The 8,279-nt window shown below is 45.0% G+C and overlaps 1 protein-coding gene across 7 annotated transcripts in view; it reads right to left on the bottom strand.

The window, feature by feature from the left end:
• Window positions 1-8,279, bottom strand: part of HMBOX1 (homeobox containing 1) — a 178,836-nt gene that overhangs the window by 97,285 nt on the left and 73,272 nt on the right. The gene's annotated exons all lie outside the window — the stretch shown is intronic.

The following is an 8,279-nucleotide window of genomic DNA, read 5'->3' as shown; positions in this document are numbered from 1 at the left end:
TGCTGAAGAGGAGAATCGGCCAACCTGAACTTTGACACTCCAAAATGAGCAGAGTTCATGGAACCAAATCCATCATACTTGTATCCAGAACTAAGGGAGCAGTGTTTTCCGAGAAAGCCATTTCAGCCTCTCCATCCCAGAAATATGGGAATACAGGACCTCTTTAAGAAGTTAAAGAAGACAGCTGCGCAGGTGCGTGTCACCACATGCAGACAGTGCGTGTTTGGGGACACGCATCCGCACGGCTATAAACTTGGGACCAGCAGCTGTGTCCAAGCAGCTGCTGCATCTCAACAGACATTGGCCTGCATGACAATGCACTGAACACTTGTGCAAGCAAATGCAGCCCTTAGGTATGTCTGTGTGAATGAGGCGTTATAGTGCAACATTAACATGTCAAATGGTGTCAAGCCACCCCCTTTATAGGGTCTTGAAGTTACTCTCCCTGGCAGCTCCCGTCACTATTTTTCCCTACTTGGTGGCTCTTGCCCCTCTGCTGGAAGTTATCAGTTATCCTCGGCGCCCAACCCCCAGGTTTTTCTTTTCCCCAGAGGCTCCTGTCACTTTCTTCTCCCCTCGGGGACTCCCATCACTGTTTCTTCTGCCCAGGCATCCGTCACTTTTTCTTCTACCTCGTGGCTCCCAAAGCTTTCTCATCCCCCCTCTCGGTGGCTCCCAACACTTTTTCTCCTCCCTGGGGGCTCCTGTCACTTTTTCTTGTCCTCGGTGGCTTCTGACCCTCCCTTGCAGCTATCAGTTATTCCCCCACCCACCCCCACGGTGGCTCCCATCACCTTTTCATTTCCCCTGGGGACTCCCATAATTTTTTTTTACTCCCGTCACTTTTTTCCTCCCCCCCCAGGAACTCCCATCACTTTTCTTACTCTCCTGGGGAATCCCATCACTTTTTCTTCTGCCCAGGCATCTACTGTCACTTCTCCTCCCTCGGCGGCTCCCCACACTCGCTTCTCCTCCCTCGGCGGCTCCCCACACTCGCTTCTCCTCCCTCGGCGGCTCCCCACACTCGCTTCTCCTCCCTCGGCGGCTCCCCACACTCGCTTCTCCTCCCTCGGCGGCTCCCCACACTCGCTTCTCCTCCCTCGGCGGCTCCCCACACTCGCTTCTCCTCCCTCGGCGGCTCCCCACACTCGCTTCTCCTCCCTCGGCGGCTTCCACACTCGCTTCTCCTCCCTTGGGAGCTACTGTAACAATTTTCTATCCTGGTGGCTCCCGTCACTTTTTCTTCTCCTCAGTGGCTCCTGACTCTCCCTGGCAGCTCTTACCATATATTCTCCCCCCCCCCCACGGTGGCTCCCATCACCTTTAATTGTCCAGGGTACTCTCGTAACTTTTATCTCCATATCTCTATATATCTCCATATCTCTATATATCTCCATATCTCTATATATCTCCATATCTCTATATATCTCCATCTCCATCTCCATATATCTCCATCTCCATATATCTCCATCTCCATATATCTCCATATATCTCCATCTCCATATATCTCCATCTCCATATATCTCCATCTCCATATATCTCCATCTCCATATATCTCCATATATCTCCATCTCCATATATCTCCATCTCCATATATCTCCATCTCTAGCTATCTATATCTATAATTATTTTTTTTTTTTTAATACACTTGTCAAATATAAATTTTGACTGTATCCTATAGGCAATAAAACCAACAATACAAAAATAAAACTAGGAGTCACATGTTACATAAATAGTTTGCACACTGCAAACGAAATGAAAACATTGCTTTTGGACTAATTTCATGCACTCATGTAATAGTTAAACTCAGGATAACAAAAAATAACTAAAAAATAAAAAAGGAATCTCGCAATCAAAGAAAAAAAAAAAAAGCACACACATGAAATTATATCCTCCTCCAATGTCAATGGTCAGGATACATACTGCGTAACAAAAAGACGAGCAAAATGACAGCTAGCGGAAAAAGGGAGATCAGCATGCTCAGCAGAAGGTTATCCTCATCAGCTCGGACCGAAGTTAAAACGAACCCATTGCATGGTAGTGTGTGTGTGTGTGTGTGTGGTACAGTCGCACCTTGAAGAGCGTCGGTAAGATCGGGGGGAGCACGGCGCGAGGAGACGACGAGCCGGGGTAAGCGGTATAGATTCGGAATAAAGATTAGTCAGACTTGGCTGGAATGCCGTATCTCGGAGAAGTGAGATGGGGGGGGGGAATATCAGAGGTATTAAGATTGATGTCAATAGGGATGTCTGAGATGGCAGCTAATTGAAAAACAAGGCGGCAGCGACGACTGAGGGGAGGTGAATCCAAAGACAAGTCTGATATTAACATGTGAAATCCTTCATATACTGACTTTCTGCCTCAGCAGCACAGAGGTTAATGCCAATGTCTCCCGGAAAGAGAGTATTGAGGAGATGACGAAAAATAAATAAAAAATTGCTGATAGTTTATAATGGTCATTTATCACTGGCCTAGGCCGTTCATCATGCAGCAGTATAATCCACAGATGTGGAAGTACACTCCCAGTCACCCTGTGAGACGACCTTTGACCAGAACTTCCCATAACGGTTGGTTCACACCAAAAGTGTGCGTACAGCAGCATGGCCACCAATGTCCAACGCAAGGCAGTGGTGCCGATACTTTGTAAACCGTAGAACCCACTCTAAACTTTTTTTTTTCTGTTAAAGCTTTATTGATGTCACAAAAGGACAACATTCTATTGCCGGCAGTGCTATGTAGTACAGTCTTGAAAAAGTATTTATAACCCTCAATTTGCCACATTTTGTCATGTTACCGCCAAAAACGTAAAATGTATTTTATTGGGATTTTATGCGATAGACCTACATAAAAGTGGCACATAGTTCTGGAGTGAAAGAAAATATATGAGTGAAAAGTGTGGCGGGCATTTGTATTCATCTTCCCTGAGTCAGTACTTCTGCAATTATAGCTGCAAGTCTTTTTTGGGGATGTCTCTACCAGCTTGGCACATCTAGAGAGGGACATTTCTGCCCATTCTTCTCTGTGAAATAGTGCAAGCTCTATCAGATTGGATGGAGAGCGTCTAAACAGCAATTTTCATGTCTTGCCACAGATTCTCAATTGGATTTAGGTCTGGACTTTGACTGGACCAGTCTAACACATGAATAAGATTTGATCTAAACCAGGGGTCTCCAAACTGTGGCCCGGGGGCCAAATTCGGCCCTTTGGTTGCTTTTATCTGGCCCTTGGGGCACTATTTTCATCCATTAATTCCTACAATGGGGCATATCCCCCCCCCCCCCATTCAACTGACACCAATGAAGGAGCAGAATTCCTCCCAATGACACCAAAAATGGGGCACAATTCCTCACAATGACAACAATGGGCCCAATCACACTAAAAAGGGGCACAATTCCTCCCAATGACATCAATGGGCCCAATGACACCAAAAATGGGGCATAATTCCTCCCACTGACACCAATAAAAGGATGTTATTCCTCCAATGGACAACAAGGATGCAGCATTGGTTATTTCCACTGACGTTGGGACCTTTTCTGCTCCCAATGCCCACAGTTCGGCCTCCCTTAAGTCTGAAGGACAGTAAACTGGCCTATTGTTTAGAAATTTTGGAGACCCCTGATCTAAACCATTCCGTTTTAGTTCTGGCTGTATGTTTAGGGTCGTTGTCCTTGTAGTAAGGTGAACCTCCGCCCCATAACATTTGGTCATGTTACATCCAAAAATGTAAGTGTATTTAATGTGATAGACCAACACAAAGTGGAACATAATTGTGAAGTGGAAGGAAATCGATAAATGGTTTTCGACATTATTTACAAATAAATATCCGAAAAGTGTGGCATGTACTTGTATTCAGTCCCCTTTACCCTGATACCCCTAATTAAAATCTAGAGCAGGGATCCTCAAACTACGGCCCTCCAGCTGTTGCGGAACTACACATCCCATGAGGCATTGTAAAACTCTGACATTCACACACATGACTAGGCATGATGGGAATTGTAGTTTCTGAACAACTGGAGGGCCATAGTTTGAAGACCCCTGATCTAGGAGGAACCAATTGCCTTCAGAAGTCACCTAATTCGTAAATAGAGCCCACCTGTGTGTAAGTTAATCTCAGTAGAAATACAGCTGTTCTGTGAAGCCCTCAGAGGTTTGTTACAGAACCTTACTGAACAAACAGCATCATGAAGGCCAAGAAACACACCAGAAAGGTCAGGGATGAAGTTGTGAAGTTTAAAGCAGCTGTTATAAACATTATAAAAAATATCCCAAGCTTTGAACATCTCCCAGAGCACTGTTCAATCCATCATACGAAAATGGAAAGTCTATGGCACAACTGCAAACCTACCAAGTCATGGTCGTCCACCTAAACGGACAGGCCGGGCTAAGAGAGCATTCATCAGAGAAGCAGCCAAGAGGCCCATGGTAACTCTGGAGGAGCTGCAGAGATCCACAGCTCAGGGGGGAGAATCTGTCCACAGGACAACTATAAAGCCCCATACACAGTATCTGTTTTTCCTTCAGATTTACCAAAACCATATAATATGGAGTTCCAACCTTAGGAGTTTCAATGTGTATACAATCAGGCAGGTCCCTTGTACTACATGGTTTTGGTAAACCTGAAGGAAAAACTTTGTGTGTATGGGGCTTTAGTCATGCATTCCACAAATCTGCCCATTATGTAAGAGTGGCAAGAAGAAAGCCATGGTTGAAAGAAAGCCATAAGAAGTCCCTTTAGCACTTTGTGAGAAGCCAATGTGGGGGACACAGAAAATGTGTGGAAGAAGGTGCTCTGGTCAGATGAGACCAAAATTGAACTTTGTGGCATAAAAGCAAAGTACTATGTGTGGCAGAAAACTAACACTGCACATCACCCTTAACACACCATCTCCACCGTGAAACATGGTGGTGGCAGCATTACGTTGTGGGGATGATTTTCTTCGGCAGGGACAGGGAAGCTGGTCAGAGTTGATGGGAAGATGGATGGAGCCAAATCCAGGGCAATCTTAGAAGAAAACCTGTAAAAGACTTGAGAATGGGGTGGAGGTTCCCCTTCCAGCAGGACAACGACCCTAAACATACAGCCAGAGATACAATGGAATGGTTAGGCATATTCATGTGTTAGAAAGGCCCAAAGTCCAGACCTAAATCCAATTGAGAATCTGTGACAAGACTTGAAAATTGCTGTTCACAGACGCTCTCCATCCAATCTGACAGAGCTTGAGCAATTTTGCAAATTAGAATGGGCAGAAATGTCCCTCTCTAGATGTGCAAAGCTGGTAGAGACATCCCCAAATAGACTTGCAGCTGTAATTGCGGTGGAAGGTGGCTCTACAAAAGTATTGACTCCGGGGGGCGCCATACAAAAAGGTACTCCACACATTTCACATATTTGTAAAAAAAATTGAAAAACCATTTATCAGTTTCCTTCCGCTTCACAATTATGTGCCACTTTGTGTTGGTCTATCACATAAAATCCCAATAAAATACATTTACGTTTTTGGTTGTAACATGACAAAGCGGGAAGAAAACTTTCTAAGCACTGTATGTTCCATTGAAAACTACAAGTCTGTCTGCTGTGGTGGCAGATGGGACTTGTAGATCATTCTTTCAAAGATATCTGTAAATGAATGACACAGCTGTGTGAATGGAGCTCCATACACAGAGAGAAGTCATGTACACCGTCATGCGGTGGGGGGGTATAGGGGTTCCATTTGCACAGTCATCAAGATTGGTTTACGGTAACATTTTTTTAAGCAGCTTAAAGCAGTTCAAATGCAGACCAGGACAACTGCAGGTCAAATAAAACAGTCAATGAATTCTGAAGGATCTCAGAAACTTCTAAAACTGATGCCATCAACACAAGTCCTAATGATCCGCACCAAGCATCAACTTAAATTATAGCTAAACCCAAGATTAAAAAAAGTCATATGTTACAGCTTACAGTCTTTAGATGTGACTGCATTTGTTTTTGTTTTTTTCAAGCTACAAAAATTTTTGGGCAAATACAGAAAGTAACTGTTGATCCTGCCAGAAATGCCATGCCCTTGTCACTTCCTGAGAGCTGCACTGACAGTCTACAGCTCTCTGCTCACAGAGCTGTGAAAACCGAGCGATCGGCGGTGTTCGATTGCTCAGTTTTCAGTGCCGATGAAGCTGCTTTGGGGCGATTGCTGAGTGCAGAGCAGCCCATTCAGGTGGATAGGCTGCCCTATGTGTGATGAGTGAAAATGCTCCAAAAACAACCCACACTCCCTTAAAAAAAATAAAAAAAAAAAAAAAAAAAACACACATGTGGAAATGCAAGTTCCCACTATGCAGAGATGTGAAAGGGGCTTGACAGCTGAGTTTCTGTGCACAATACAATCAGATTGCATAGGGTATTTAGTGATTGATTTTTTTTTTTTTTTTTAATGAAACACAAAGTGCAATGGGTGAGTAGGTAGGAGGTTGGAGGATGCAGGCATGCGCTGAGGTCAGCTGGTCAAATCTCCTTCCTGTGTCATGACCTCCAGTCTGACCAGGAAGTAAGGCATTACTAATGGATACGCTTGGAAACGTGGATGAGGACAGGTGAGGTAAGTGTCTGTAGATTTAATGGAAAGTTTTGCTATTTTTTGCCAAGTACATAAGGGGGCTGGAATTTAGGAAAAAAAAAAGTGAACAAAAAGGTGAACAAAAAGGTGAACAAAACGGTGAACAAAACGGTGAACAAAACGGTGAACAAAACGGTGAACAAAACGGTGAACAAAACGGTGAACAAAACGGTGAACAAAAAGGTGAACAAAAAGGTGAACAAAAAGGTGAACAAAAAGGTGAACAAAACGGTGAACAAAACGGTGAACAAAACGGTGAACAAAAAGGTGAACAAAAAGGTGAACAAAAAGGTGAACAAAAAGGTGAACAAAAAAGGTGAACAAAAAAGGTGAACAAAAAAGGTGAACTTAGCCTTTAACCAAATCAATACCAGGCACTTTAACACCTTCCTGCCCAGACCAATTTTGAGCTTTCGGCGCTGTCACACTTTGAATGACAATGCTACACTGTACCCAAATGAAATTTGTATCTTTTTTTCCCACAAATAGAGCTTTCTTTTGATGGTATTTGATCACCTCTACGGTTTTTATTTTTTGCTAAACAAATAAAAAAAAAGACCAATTTTTTTTTAGAAAAATGTTTTTTTTGTTTCAGTACCTTGTAAATAAGTAAGTTTTCTCCTTCACTGATGGGCACTGGTGGGGCAGCACTGAGGGGAACTGATAAGCTGGCACTGATGAGGTGGCATTAATGAATTGGCACTGATGAGGTGGCATTAATGAATTGGCACTGATGAGGTGGCATTGATGGGCACTGATAGGTGGCACTGATAGGTGGCACTGCATTGTACTGATGGATGCCAATCAGTGCCAAACAATAATGCATGCCAATCTGCGATGCCCATTGTGAGCACTGATTGGCATCCCTGGTGGTCTAGGGTGGTATACCTGGTGCTGGGCATCCCTGGTGGTCTGGTGACGTCCCTGGTGGTCCAGTGTGGGCATCCTTGGGGGGGATGTGCTGATAATCGATCAGCACAGACCCCCCCCCCCCCCCCCCGTCAGAGTAGCAGCCGATCGGCTCTCCTCTACTTGCGTCTGACAGACGCAAGTGAGGAAAAGCCGATCACCGGCTCTTCCTATTTACACTGTGATCAGCCGTGATTGGACACGGCTGATCACGTGGTAAAGAGTCTTCAACGGAGACTCTTTACTGATATCGTAGTTGCGGGGTATCAGACACCCCGCAACAACGATCGCCGCGATGCGCGCCCCCGGAGGCGCGCAGCGGCTCAAAATCCTGAGGACGGTCTATGACGTGGTTAAAGTGCAAGTGGTTAAAGTGGGGTGACCGCTAAAAAAAAAAAAAAAAAAAAAAAAAAAAAAAAAAAAAAAAAAAGTCAGCAGCTACAAATACAGCAGCTGCTGACTTTTAATAATCGGACACTTACCTGTCCCAGGGTCCAGCGCCGGCATTCTTACTGTGGGCACCGGGCTGTGGCTTCACACCCGGACACCCACGGCGCATGCGCGAGCGGTGCCACGCGCCGTGATATGCCGCACAGTCATCTGGGACAATGAAAGGTCCCAGGTGACTGTGCAGCGCCGAGGGGAAGTGATGTCACCAGCCCAGGGACTGAAGGAGGCAGGCTACGAGGGATCCCCTAGCAACAGGCATTTAGAGGGGAGTAAAAAAAAATGTTTCTTTTTTTGGTGGCAACCAAACCAGCCTGCTGCCTAGCAGCC

This window comes from Lithobates pipiens, unplaced genomic scaffold (assembly GCF_037356315.1).
Source record: "Lithobates pipiens isolate NorthernLeopardFrog02 unplaced genomic scaffold, aLitPip1_a1.2 Scaffold_18, whole genome shotgun sequence".
In the NCBI taxonomy this organism is placed as follows: domain Eukaryota; kingdom Metazoa; phylum Chordata; class Amphibia; order Anura; family Ranidae; genus Lithobates; species Lithobates pipiens.
Note: the sequence above shows the minus strand (reverse complement) of the source record. Positions and strands in the feature narration are given on the sequence as shown.